Here is a 15376-nt window from a genome sequence, read left to right as displayed (position 1 = left end):
TTCATTTAATCCATGTGACCCCATTCTGATGTAGTTATTAATATCTCTATTTTAGGTTGAAAAAACTGAATATTGAGATAGAATAATATTTTATCTATAAACACAAAACTAGTAAATAGTAAAACTAATTCAAATTCAATCTATCTGAATCTAGGGACCATACTGTAAATCAATATTGGAGTACATGGGCAGTGCTTAAAATTTTATTTTAATATAACTTCAGATTAAATATGAAAGCAAATGAATACATTTTATTTGATTTGATTATGGAGACTATTAACATGATTACAAAAGGTTATTTAAGTAAAATAAATTAATGTAGTTGAGGTTGTAGTTTTGTTGAAATGTTAGTAACTAACCCAAAATAATAAACTAGTGAAAAGTAAAGAGTAGGGTAATTGAAGTCATTATTTTGAGCACATCTTAAGTAGATACCATTATTCCTCCATTAAATTATAAGAAACTTTAATGAAGAAAAAAACCTAAGAGGAAAAAATAAACTTGGCAAAGCAGAGAGAAAAAGACTCAGGTGAGGGGGCATGATTTTGCAAATGTGCCATTATTGCATTTTGTCAGCATATCACAAATTATTCAATGATTGCTCATGACGATTAAAATAATCTTACATATTTTACCTTCTCAGACATACATCACTGATGAACACCTGGAATCTGAATAGATTTGAAGCAAATCTTTCTGAAATCCAAAAGAGCAATATATTTTAAGAAGGCATACACTAAATATAAAAGTGCCATCTAGCATTTTAATACACTCAAAATTGTATATATTAGCCGATAAATTAATAACTGCACTGGGACATTAGCGAGAATCTGCTACAAATAGAATCAAATCTAAGTGATAAGAGTCTCAACCATCTATGTAACCAAACTGTGACTTAACTGAAATGTTGGTGACCATATACTTCTGTGAGAAAGAGTTATAGCAAGATAACTGTTTAAATAAAGTTAAATGTGTTCTTGCATAAATAAGTATACTGCAAGTATTATATACTTAAATTTTAAGAAAATTAAGAACAGAGGGAAAAAAGTACTCCATTATGGAATATTCCGAATATTTGATCAGCATTTTTGTGATGTTGTTGCCACACTGTTTTCTCTAAAAAATTATAAGAAGATAGTGAAATATAATTATTTAAACATTCAATAAACATAAATGTTATATATATATGTGTATATAAAAAACACTGAACACTAGACTTATTATTTAGTAAACTAAAAATGGTTATGGTAAGTGTAAGTCAAACGAAGATCAGTTTATTCCTAACAAACAGCCTGGACTCCATCAGTTAAATATCCACTACCCCATTTCCAGTATAAATACAAAACAAAAAGCAATGAATCCTCAAGAATGACTGACCTTGGGACTTGACAAGTCTGGCCTTATGTATAGACAGGTTGTTGAATAATTAATGAATTTTATTTCAAGAAGTTGCTTTTCCTGAATCATAAAATATTTTATGGGGCCTCAGGAAAGATTATAGCCATAACTTATATAATTGGCTTCACATTACTTTCTTGTATATTTGTTCTTTATGTGTATCTTATTCATATTTTCCACATTTTATATATAATCTGGCAGACTACTAGCTTTAATTTCTATTGATATTGTTACAATAATTACATTATTTTAATGAGATAAAAATGTAAAGTATAGTTTCTCTTTCTGAAAAGGTAAGAGTACACCTATCACTTTTAAAAATACCGTTACCACACTCATTTCCAAATTATACTGGCATACTTTGGAAATCTAAAATTATATAAAATTGTTCTTTAAATATTTTGAGATTAATGAAAATACTAATTAAGTTTAACTCTTCATATACTGTGTGCTATAAAGGTCAAATATTTACTGAGAAGTCACTTTCTAAAACAAGGTCACTCTCTATAAACAAACATAAACCCATTAACAAGAGATCATGCACTATCCCATGCATCATCTGAATTAAATGTCATCAAAAATATTAAATCTGTTTATTATTTTTTAAATGTATTTTAGATGATTAATAATAGTACATATTTGTGGGGTAAAATGATACTGAAACCATGGAAAGCAAAATCATAGATAAGAAAGCCTTCTGTATCTCACCTTCATGACTCAGCATTTTACTTCTACGGATATACTCAATAGAAATGCATATATATTTATAAAGAGATGTACACAAAATGATTATAAGAGCATTTTGTTTAATATAACAAAACTAAACCAAACCCAAATATCATTAGTATTTGAAGATAATTAAGTTATGATATACATATTCAATAAAAATGCATACAATGAGATGGGTAGATTCCCCAAATATAAAAGTGAGTAAACAAAGCCAAGCAAAAAAAGAATATATAGTTTTTTAATTCAATTTATTAACATTTTAAAATAGAAATAATAATCAATGATAATTCAATTTAGTTTTCCTTTGTGATTTCTAATGACTGGATCCTTGATATGAGGCGTTACTGTTGTGCTTATAGTGTTCTATTTCTTAATCAGGCTATTAGTAATTTGGGGTTATTTCATCTTAAGAAATTCATCTATTTGTGCATCTTTATCTGTGGTACATTTAATAAAATGTTTACTTTTGAAATTCCATTTGATTATTTGATGGACAATCATTCCCTGGACCCAAAACAGAACCTTTGGTGCAGCTGAAACACCAGATCCTGCTTTCCACTTTTTGTCGCGATGATGGTTTATTGCCAAGATTTTCTCTCACAATTCTTGTCAAATTCAATTATGTGTCTAAAAATGCTTGTATATTTTAATGAGCATTTCTAATCTTTTGTTGAACCTGGGTTCTTGGGTTATTGGGCTGGCTATGTTTCAAGTAACAGGAGTGCCCAGAATGCGTCTGGTTCTGTTTTCTTTGTTTTTAATTTTTTTTTTTTCAAATTTCACTTAAATCTACACATTTTGTGCTATTTCAGTAAAATTTCCCTCAATTTTGAGTTTGATTTTAGTTTTTATACCAATCACTCCTTTGAAACAGCTGTAATTTCCAGATGGATCTTTGTTTCTTAATCTCTTTTCTCCTCATTTTCAGCTTTTTAGCTTGTTCAGTACACTCAGTCTCTCAGGTGTGCCCTTAACATCAGCATTAAAATTTTCATAGGCTTGTGGTACTCTTTACTGCCTCCCATTTTACTTTTCTTTTATGTCCTTGCTGTGATTTGAATCCTTCAATCTCATGTAGATTTCTGTTTTTCATGGACTGTCCTTTTCATGTGACTTTTTTCCTATGTCATTTTAAATTTTTCTGGCGAGTGGAAAAAATGTTTATTTAAAATCTTAAATTCCTAGCATGTGTTACCACTCGGATTAGTTTTAACTCTCTCTCCACAACCGCGTTACCTACTTTGAAGGACCTAAATCCACCAGGAGCTAATGTAATATAGTCCCACCAGTCAAGCCCAACTTTTTGCTTCTGATAGATGAGACTTCTTTCAGAATGTGGCAATATGATGAATAATACAAACCGTGGTATCTAGCATTAGGTGAAAAGTGGCAGAGTGATTGTTTCCAAACTTCTTACTTATCAGCAGGAATACTTGTTTTCATAACTCAAAGCATTATTTTCTTGTTTAAAATCAATTTAGTTCTTTCTTTTTTTAACTATATATAAATATCAGATTTAGGCAATCTTTTTTTTTAATTATTTTTTACTGATGTAAGTTTTTATCTTTTGGGTACATTATTTAAAAGATAGTCAAGGAGAAATTTAAATTTAGAATGTAACTAGTAAAACTTAAGACAAATTTACCTTTTTATTTAAAGCAATTATACTTACTGGATTCAATTTACTTTAGACATTATTAGGCAATTAAGAAGGATTTATACCATAGCTCACAACATAACTCCTTTTTTTTGTTTCATATTATAAAATATATTTTCCTTAAGTTTGTAATATTTTTCTAAATATTTAGAAATATGCACTTTATTTTATTTAATAAAATTCATGTTAAAGACTATCAGTTCTTGAATGATGTAATTTTTCATAGATTATAAAAGTTACATGAATCTAAAAAAAAATCAAGTAGGACAGAAATTAATGAAATGAGAATTAGAAGTATTATGAGAGGTTTTATAAGGCATCAGTCATGATCTGTGTAGCCTCAATAAGTTACTGAAAGTCTTTGAGCCACAGTTTTCCTTTGTTAAATGGGGTTAGTGATATCTGTGTTGTTATGGTAATATAATTCCTATAAAGCACAGTGAACAGTGTCTAGCACTTAAGTAAATACTAAATGGTAGGTAGGCTTTTGAAGTCACTAAATGGATTTAAGGCTGATGAACAGTATGGTACAGAAGTGTATTTCCCCATATGGAGTTACAAAGCCTTTTGATATAAGTGTCAGAATATACACACAAGAAAATACTGGGCTTAAATAATTTTAAACTTCTATCTACAATTTAAAACAAATTATCTTTTATATTTCATTTGTGTTTACTTTCTAAAAGAGAGAAAGTTGTACAGTTTTTTTCACAAACTTTTATTATGAGGCCCTTCTATTAATGTCAACCAGAACAGCATCTACATAATTTTGAGAAATGCTGGTGTGCAGGAATAGATAGGAAGCCAATCTTCTACAAAACTAGGTTGGTAATTTTAGCTCAGTGACATTTTACAAATCACTGATCATTGTAAAGTCTAATGTGTTTTGTTATCTAAAAATGAATATGATGCAACTATTTAAAGAGTTAAATAATATTTTATAGCATACAGAACACAAAAGATACTTAGTAAAAGTTAGTTCCTGTCACCAGGTCACCATTTTTTTTGTTTATGTAACAAAACTTCTTTTTTTTTTTTTTGAGAATAAGTTTCGCTGGTTGCCCAGGCTGGAGTGCAATGTTGGCTCACCACACCATTGGCCTCCTGGGTTCAAGTGATTGTCCTGCCTCAGCCTCCTGAGTGGCTGGGAAATAGTCATGGGCCATGACACCTGGCTAATTTTGTATTTTTAGTAGAGATGTGGTTTCTTCATGTTGACCAGGCTAGTCTCAAACTCCTGACCTTGTGTGATCTGCCTACCTCGGCCTCCCTAAGTGTTGGGATTACAGGCGTGAGCCACTGCATTTGGCCAAACAAAGCTTCTTTAATTTTGTCTCTTTGGCATTCAAAACAAAAAAAAAAATAAGTAATTGTAGAGCACAATAATATCACAATGGGGGCATTTGGTCTATATGTTGAAAAATATTGCTTTGGACTCTGTGGAAGATGATAAAAATATGCTTATAAATTACCTAAACATATTATTTCACATTTTGATAAGAAGAATTTTGCTGTACACTATAATTTTAATAGAGCATTTAAAAAAGAAATGTTACTGTTTATATCTAAAATGCACATGTTCACATTTCTATTTTTGTTTGCTTTTCTTCCAAGAAGCTACATCTATTTGAGTGTCCCTCACCCCACATCTGTTAATCTTAGCACACATTACTATCTCTTATATATGAGATTGCATTGCCAACATTTTAATAATCAAATTTGTCTTTCCCTCAGATAAACACCAGAAAAGCCATAAGGTAGAATGGGACATTTCATAAGAAGTTGTAAAATTCTAAAGATAATCAGTACCTCAACATTTGTTAAATAGAATTAACCCAACTGTAGGCTGTTTGGCTTTGTTTGGGCTTTTCATCATGTATGGAGACTTAGCTGTCATTCTCCCTCCAAAGAAGACCTTCGTGTATAATCGTTTGGGATACACAGATTTCTGTATCTGCTCCAAAGTCAATTCCCCTGTTGTCAATCCCTGGCTTCAAAGCATTACTCACAGGCCTACCTAAGGCATCTCTACTCTCTTGAAAATCCAAGAAAGCTGCCCTCCTGGGATAAGTTGCAAAGATTACCTCATTGGCCACAGGCTTCAAAGTGGACAGGGGCTGAGGAATAAATATTTCTCTCTTAAATGTTCAGTTCTAAACTTGTCACTGTCTACCTCTTATTTCCATTAGATTACCACTAACATAAAAATATTATGTGTAATGTTGTCTTCAAAATTTTGAAAAAAATAGGGGAAGGTTACTATACATTATATTATGAGAAAAAAATTGAATATTTTACATCTGTTTTTCTTAGCAGTGCATGCTCAGATATACATTGTCATTATATGTTCCTGGAGTCAGTTTACTTTGTCAAGGCCCTTCTTCAAATTTGAAGGTCAATTACACTTTGTCTCCTTAGATTTCTGTTAGGAAATATTCTCATTGCGTCTTACGCTGAAGAGACCAGAAACCTTGTTTCACTTCTTTGCCTCTCTGAACCAGTTTAGAGAGATTTAGTTTTCATAACAAAAAGCTTATAAAGATGTTTTCCTAAGTAACAGATGATCAAATTCATATTATATGTCATAAAGGACAAGTTATTTAAATTCTCTAAGCTTCAATTTCTCAGATATAAAATAGGAATAATTACTCATCTCAAAAGTGGTGTTGAAAATTGAGTGAACTGATGCGTGTAAGGTCTTAGAATCGTCCACGCTATATGGTAAGCTGTTTATCTTAGTCACTGTTGTGATTGGTGTTCACTCTGTCATTCATTCATTTGACAAATATTTATTGAGTGCCAGCTGTGTGTCAGGTGCTCCTAAGAAAACTGGAGAATAAGAGGAAAAAGATAGAGGCTCTGACCTTCAGGAGCCTAAAGCCTGGTGAGACAAAAAGAAAAAAAAATCAGGTAGTGATATTGCTTTGAAATAATATGAAGGCAGATGCTGGGCTAAAAAATGCCAAACGGCAGAGTCATTATGAAAGTCAGGGAGGACCCACTGAAGAATATTTCACTTGGGTAGAGATCTGAATAATGAGGCAAAGTAGTTCCAGTGTAAAGATCTATGTGAAAAGTGTTTCAGGCATAAGGGACTGCAGGGATGAACATTCTGAAGCTTGAACAACCTTGGCTTGTCTCAGGAACACCAAAAAAGTTTTGCATGCCTAGAGTAGAATAAACCATGATGATCAGAGATGAGGTCATAGAGAAGCTGTCAAATGTGGTGGTGATAAATATTCATTTTTTTTCAATGTCGTGGAATGACTAGAGGGTTTTTGATATGGAGTTATTGAACTCAGATTTTCAGAACATCTCTGGCAGTTATGAAGAGAATAGACTTTAGGGTATTGTGGTATAGAAGTAGGTTTGTGAGTTTGATTAATTCTACTTTCTCAGGGAAATACGATGGTAGGTAATCCATTGAAAGTAAGAAGAATTAGTTGAATAAGTACAGAATAAAACTTTTGAAATAATTATCTTAAATACAACACATTGGAGAAAAATGCTAAGTATTCTGTATATCTTTGAGGACCTGGTCAGAATGGTTATGAAGTTTTCTTCAGGTGTGTTTACCTATACCATGGGTTTGGGAACAATGTAGTCTCAGAGGAAGTAAATAGTAAGGTTAAACCAGATTTTCTTTTTTTCTACGTGTCTATAAATGAGAGAGAGATAAGGTAAAGTAAATTAACTTAAGGCTGAATGCAATCAGCTTATAATGTTGGGTTTTCGTAATGAGAAAAGAGACCTCACGAGAAAACAGCAACAATAATTTGGTGAGGTCAGTGGATTTAAAAGTGCTGTTTGAAGTAAAGTAATTGTTGGAGAAACGTTATTAGATTATGTCTGCTGAAAAGTTTGGAGGTGGTGGTCAACAAATAAGATGCCGAAATTGGGATTTTTAAAAAATGCGACACAACTATTAGAAATAACGAAACTTAGAACATTAAAAGTTAATGGAAATCGATGGAGGAGTGTTATCTGCGAAAGTGCAGAAAGCAGTACCAAAGAAAGTGGCTTCAATTGTAGTCATTCAAAAGTACGTCTCCTCACTTCTCTCTCTTCACTGTTGTCTCACAGATAAACGTTATGCTAAAGACACACGTTTAGAAGATACACTTTTAGAGATGAGTGAAATGTTAGATGTCTTCTAGTTCAATCCTTTTATTATACACACAAAACATCTGAAATTTAGAAGTTGTGGGGACAGTGGTGCCCAATTATTGTCCTCAACATTTTCCCTTAACAGAACCGTACAGTAGTCTTTGGTAATAATATCTTCTGCCTGAAGCTCTCAGCTTTCCAGCTTCCCTACTAAGTAGGGCAGCAGTGTGAGGCATTTCTAGACTATAATATACAAGCAGAAATAGCAGAATGGAAAATCTGTTAAAAAGCCTAGACCCAGCAGGCATGTACTCTTTGGTCTTTTTCATTTATTTCCTTTCTCTGTCTACAATTCAGAATAAAATATTTAATTTTTTAACTAAGAGGACTAAATCCATATACTAAGGAGATCAGAGCATAAAGATGGAAGGTGCTGAATTCCTGATGGGTTTTGCAGAACATGTGTACCAACTCTTCCTCTAGATTTCTTATTATTCAAAGTGTAACCTGTGGGGTGGTTAGCAAGGGAGAGGAAAAATACATCCTCCCCGCAAAGGTTAAATTATTCTCTTAGTATAGCTGTGTTCTTTTCTACCTTTTGGTTATAAACTAGTCAGCTCTATTGTCAGTTAATTCATCTTATATGGGAGTTAAAGAAAAAAAAAGCTCACAAGAAAAGAAACAGCTTACAACTTTCTAAATGTTAAATGTTTTCTCCCATTTGCTCTGAGTCTGAGTCACAAATAGCAAGCAATAGTGTAACCAAATCTTCTACCATAGCATAAAATGAAATTCCACCTTTTTGACTTAGGTCTTTGCTGTCTAAATTTTCTTTCTCTACACAGATCTACTACAAGCTCTGAATTCATTAACAGGAATGAAATAAGCTGCCTCTTACAAAATCACTCAAGTTACTCAAATAAGCAGATTAGTTTTTCTCAGGTATCAAAAAGTCTTGGTGCAGATTAAAGCAAAATAAATCTGATTTTCCCTACTCATTTACAATAAATAATAATAGGAATTACATGAGGAAATCTTTCAGGGCAGTTTGTAAAGTAAATTTGGAAGCCTTTCAGGTTACTAAATAAATGGGTCATAGTAACACACCCAACTAAGGAATGTGTTCCCTTCACAATCTAAATAGGCCCCCCTAGGCTCTGTGCCTCTTTCTTTGATGTAGGCAGGGCCAAATGCAGCAATTTATCCTTCACCTTGGAAGAAGTGTCTCAACAGGTCCCACACCACTGGACAGCTAGAAATTCTACTGAGGTAGAAGGTCCCTAATTTTTAGTCAGATTTAGTTCCCATTCTCTGACATGCAAATGTCTCACCAATAAGTCTAGTGTGTTTGTTATTTTTTGCTCACTTGATCCAATCAGCATAATGTCATATATGTAATGGACAAGTGTAATATCTTGTGAAAGCAAAAAGAGATCAAAGTGTCTTTGAACAAGAGTATGACACAAAGCCTGAGAGTTGATATACCCCTCAGGTAGGACAGGAAAGGTATATTGCTGGCCTTGCCAGCTGAAGACAAATTGCTTCTGGTGAGTCTTATGAACAGAAATGAAGAAAAAAAATTTGCCAAATCAATGGCTGCATACCAGGTACCAGGAGATGTGTTAATTTGCTCAATGAAACCACACCTTCTACAGCAGCTACAATTGGAGTCACCACTTGGTTAAACTTATGATAATCCAATGTCATTCTCCAAGATCCCTATGTCTTCTGCACGGTCCAAGTAGGAGAGCTGAACGGGGATTCGGTGGGTCTTTCAAGTCTTTATGGTTGTGCTAATCTCCACAATCCCTCCAGAGATGAGATATTGTTTTTGATTTACATTTTTCTAGGTAGAGACAGCTCTAATGTTTTCCATTTGGCCTTTTCCACCATAATAGCCCTTACCCTATCAATCAGAGAGCCAAAGTGGTGGTTCTGCCAGCCGCTAAGTATGTCTATGCCAATTATGCATTCTGGCACTGGGGAAATGACCACAGGATGAGTCTGGGAACCCCCTGGACCCACTGTAAGTCACACCTGAGCTAAAATTCCATAAATCACCTAACCTCCACAAGCCCCTGCAGTAACTGGAGGACCACAGTGATGTTTCAGGTCCACTGGAATCAATGTCAGTTCAGAGCCAGTGTCCTGTAGTCCCCCAAATATTGAATACTTCCCTTTTCCGAATGCACAGTTATCCTGGAAAAAGAGTAGAGGTGTCCTTGAAAAGAATGGGAGAAAGAGTAACAGCATAAATTGTCCATACTGTAGTGGGGTCCATTCTCAAGGGGATGCAGTCTCCCCTTCGCTCAAAGAGTTCTGGGTCTGTAAACTGGCTCAAATCTAGAAATTGATTGAGGGGCCATGATTCTCTGATTTTATAATTGAAATGAGTCTCTTGTCCATTCGAGCTGGAAGGTTTCTGCTTATATAGATTAAGTAGGAATGCAGTAGGCTTCCTATTGATTTCATTTATTAATTAGCCAATGCTAGAGCTCTACAGAAGTCTGAGTACTCTTAATTGCTGCTTTGCCTTTGCTGTTCATTACAGTAGCTACACCCACCTTGCCTTTGATGGTTGAGTGCTGCTACTTGGATCCTGCCACCTTGGGATCCAGTTATTCCCATTGCATTTAAATTTTGTAGTTGAGTGACTGCGATTCCCACTATTAAATATGGCATATAGAGAAGAGCAATTACAGGGCTCTTCAAAGATGCAGGTGCTACCCTCACAAATCTATTTCACAATGCATTGGTCAAAAGTATATTTTCTGGACCCTCTCAGCTGAGATGAGTAGGTCTAAAGTGACTAATCCACTCCAGCATCCCAAACTCCCTAAGACTTTAGGTCCTTTCCTCTATATCAAACCAAGGAAGATTAGGCATTTCAAGCTCTCTCACAGTGGGCTATCTTTTAATCCATATTTCAGCTAACCAAGCAAATAAACTAATAGAACCTTTTTTAACTCCCTGAGCTGCAACATTAAATGCAGAATCCCTACTTAGTGAGTGCAAATCATTAATTCAGCCTGATATGACTCTATGTTTCTTCCACCATCATCCCACACTCTTAATATCCATTCCCATGTCTGTTCTCCAGATTTCTGCTTATGTAAATTAGAAAATTCAAGCAGTTCTTTTCAGGTGTAGGACACCCCTTCCGGGTCACACTCTCAACCTCACCTCTGTAAGCTCACTGGGACTTTAGTCTAGTTATAGATCCAGAGGCAAACAGGGATGTTGTAGGGGCTTCTGAAGAGAATCAGCATTATCTTGCCTGGCAACTACCTCAGGGGAGACCATCTCTGTTGCCTCAGGCAGCACAGGGTTTATCTCCTCAGACAAAGGTGGAAAGGCTGATAGCAGGGTGGGTCAGGGAGGGAATGTTGCCACTTCCTGGGATGGGAAGGTGGCAAAAAAGGTTCATCAGAATTTGCAAGTTCCGTGTTCCCCAGCTCCATCAGGGTCCTCCCGTCCCCATTCTAAGTTTCAGGGTTCAATTCTTTTTCAGTCAATGCCCTCACATTAATAGTAGACACCTGGTGAGGCTGTGCATGCATCTTTCACTGCAGGTCAGCCCTGCATGATAAGAGCTGGTGTCTGATTTTTAACAATTTTTGCTCTTTCTTACAGAAGATAAGACTCTCACTCAGGGCAATATTAGCAGATTTGAGGCTCAGTATCAGGGCGTTAGAATCCCTGAGTTTATCATTTTCTTTCATCACTTTGTCCAGAGAACTTAGAAGAGTCACTAAACTCCTTACCTCTCATGAGTAGTGAATCAGAACTATCACATACACTTACTTTGCATAACTCTCTAAATAGTTCATGCCAAGGACTCTCAGTATTCTCCATACTATTGGAAGTAGAGTCCTTAGCATTTTTAGTCTAATCATTTTAAGCAGTCAACTCCAGAAACCCCCAAACCAATGTAGAACTCCACCTTTAATATTCTCTTCCTCTAGAAACACTCTTCATAACAAAATCTATATTAGTCAGGGTTCTCTAGAGATACAGGGCTAATAGGATAGATTCATACATATAAAGGGGAGTTTATTAAGGAGTATTAACTTACATGATCACAAGGTTCCACAATAGGCTGTCTGCAAGCTGTGGAGCGAGGAAGCCAGTCCCAGTTCTAAAGCTAAAGAACTTGAAATCCATGTTTGAGGGCAAGAAACATCAGCACAGGAGAAAGATGTAGGCTGAGAAACTAAGCCAGTCTAGTCTTTTCATGTTCTTTTGCTCGAGTTTTATTCTGGCCACACTGGCAGCTGATTAGATTGTGCCCATCCACATTAAGGGTGGGTCTGCCTTTCACAGCCCTCTGAATCAAATTGGCAGCACCCTCACAGACACACCCAGGATCAATACTTTGCATCCTTCAATCCAATCAAGTTGACACTCAGTATTAACCATCACACTTGTGAGAAAGTTACCAAAATAATGGTTAAATACTAAGTTCCAAAGGCCATTAGGAGTATTCCCATTCTGCTAACAGTCTGTCAGCCTGGATGTTGTTTTTATATGTTTTACGTCACCATATGATTTTCTTTTATTCTTGTTTTCTTTTTTTCCTGGAAACATGCATTTCTTTTTTTTTTTTTTTGAGACGGAGTTTTGCTCGTTACCCAGGCTGGAGTGCAATGGTGCGATCTCGGCTCACCGCAACCTCCGCCTCCTGGGTTGAGGCAATTCTCCTGCCTCAGCCTCCTGAGTAGCTGGGATTACAGGCACACACCACCATGCCCAGCTAATTTTTTGTATTAGTAGAGACAGGGTTTCACCATGTTGACCAGGATGGTCTCGATCTCTTGACCTCGTGATCCACCCGCCTCGGCCTTCCAAAGTGCCGGGAAACATGCATTTCTTGATTGTTTATACAATTTATGTTTGCATTATAATAAGAAAACTTGCCTTATAATGAGACTCTGGGGAATAGTATTGAAAAGAAAAAAAAAATTGTTCCCAGGAGGATATTGCCTTTTTCAATGTGATTGCTTTCCATTGAGGCATAATAGGTATTACCTCAGGCTTTATTAAGAGATTATTATTTAGATGTATCAATTTAGCTCTGCTAATTCAATAACAAATATGCATTTCTGGACTTTTTCTTAATAGAATTAATACTGAACTAAATGAAGGTGATTAAGTTATTAAATTTTTAAATTTCAGTGATACTTTCACATTTGAATTCATGACCTCTAAAGCAGTAGCATGGCATAAATCCTGCTTCTTAGAACCTAGTTGCTTCATAAGTTGGTGGAGAATTATATTTGAACACAAAATTGTTTTTCACATATTTTTTAACATCATGATTAACAATTTGATTTCAGTGAGTTCTTAATGTAGATAAGAAGGACTTTAAATATCAAAATAAATCAAAATAAACTAATTACAACAAAAACCTTAGCTTAGCAAAATCACTGGGCTTGAGCATAGAAAAACTTTTTTCTTAGACATGACAAAGGTGCTTTTTTTGTTTGTATCTTGTTTTCTTTTCCCATAATTACTAATAAGATGTTTATTTTTGCACAATTTTGAGTATATAAACACAATTTAGCCTCATTCCTTAATAAAAATGTGAGTGTGTGGAAATGTTTAGACTTATTCCTAGAAGAAGTACTGAAGGTATTTGAAACTTGTAGTAAAGTTAAAATTCACATGCAAAGTTTATAAAAATGTTATGCTTAAAAATTTTGCAATCAGAAAAGACTAGTAAATTTTTTATGTGATGTAAACATTAACTAAAAGTAACATTGGAGCACGTTATATGTTACACAAAGCACAGAGAAGTTCATGTCTTGGAGACTGATATGATTTGGCTGGGTCTCCACCCACGTCTCCTCTTGAATTGTAATGCCTACCTGTGGAGGGAAGGACCTGGTGGCAGGTGATTGGTTTAAGAGGGTGGTTCCCCCAGTGCTGTTCTAGTGATAATGAGTTCTCAGGAGATATGATGGTTTATAAATGAGAGAGCCCTTAGCACAGGCTCTCTTCTGAGGACATGTAAGAAATGTCTTATAAATTACCCAGGCTCAGGTATTCTTTATAGCAGTATAAAAAGCATTTTAATACAGAAATTAAAAATGAAAACTTAAAAACTTGGAAGAAACTAAGAATTTGTATGTGTAGCTTCTTTAAAAGACACTATGAAGTTTAGATTAATAGTTTTTACTTTTTCTCCTTTTTTTTTTGAGATAGACTCTCACCTTGTCACCCAGGCTGGGTGAGAGTCTCACTGCATCCACCTCCTGCCTGGTTCAAGTGATTCTCCTTCCTCAGCCTCTTGAGTAGCTGGGGCTACAGGCACATACCACCATCCCTGGCTAATTCTTGTATTTTTAGGAGAGACAGAATTTTATCATATTGGTCAGGCTGGTCTCAAACTTCTGACCTCAGGTGATCTGCCTGCCTTGGCCTCACAAAGTACTGGGATTACAGGCATGAGCCACTGAACCCCACCAATTTTTGCAGGTTTTAATTCAAAAAGGAATTGGAATGAAAACAATTGGAATAAAAATGTTGTTAAACAATTTTATAGTTTATTACTTTACCTTAATATAGGCATAATTCTTAGTGTAGCATAATTTTATCAACACTAAAATTCACTTACATTTGTTTTTTTAACTTTGGTTCTCTCATTATATTGCTACTCTAAAACAGGGCAAATACTATGTCTTCAGCAATTGTGCTTTGAAAATCACTCTGACTGTATATGTTGATTGAAAAGAGAAATGGATTAAGAATGTTAACTAATTGCCTAAATTTCTAATGGGGCCTTAAATCCTCACTTGAACATATGTAATCAGTATTAAAATATAGAGTACGTATTATCCATTAGACATTGTTATATGAAATCTGTTAATCTTCAAAAATACATTGAAATAATTATTGTGATCTGAGTTTGCTGACACAGAGAGTTAAGTGTCTTGCCACCTGACACATCTAGCACATTCTCTAAGCAACATGATTCAGAGTCCATGTTCTTACCACCACACCATTGACTGCTTCTACTTCTACTGAACGTTCTGGGCAGGTTTAAAACGTTTGGATAGTGGAAGGCCAATACGGGAGTACTTTATGATTTTTGTGATCCAAAGCCTATTTATGTGGCTACTGTGTACATTATTTCTGAAATTTGATAATAAAATTTTCTTCCAGGTGGAAATGTTAGCAGTTAGAAAAGGTGAGGCAATGTTATATGCAAATACTGGAATTATTATGCTTTATAAACTATAATAGCATTAATTAAAAGACATGTCTCAATTCCAGAGGTGTTAAAAACATAGAAAAACATACATTTTTAGTTTATTAAATGGAGTATTATCTGTATTCACTTTGACTGAGTTAAGTTAAAAGAACTTTGTGTTTTTTACCTAAAACACTTATAAAAACACATTTAGACATTATTTTTTATATTTATCCCTGTCTAAGATTTATTTATCTGTTATGCAAACTTCTTTCCCGTTTCTCTATAAAGTG

General features: G+C 34.7%; 1 protein-coding gene across 1 annotated transcript in view; it reads left to right on the top strand.

The window, feature by feature from the left end:
* Positions 1–15376, top strand: part of BRINP3 (BMP/retinoic acid inducible neural specific 3) — a 523484-nt gene that overhangs the window by 28763 nt on the left and 479345 nt on the right. The gene's annotated exons all lie outside the window — the stretch shown is intronic.

Source organism: Aotus nancymaae, unplaced genomic scaffold, assembly GCF_030222135.1.
Source record: "Aotus nancymaae isolate 86718 unplaced genomic scaffold, 86718_ANA_hifiasm-v0.15.2.pri h1tg000108l, whole genome shotgun sequence".
NCBI classification, from domain to species: Eukaryota; Metazoa; Chordata; class Mammalia; order Primates; family Aotidae; genus Aotus; species Aotus nancymaae.
The sequence above is the reverse complement of the archived record's forward strand: the minus strand, read 5'-3'. Positions and strand labels throughout refer to the sequence as shown.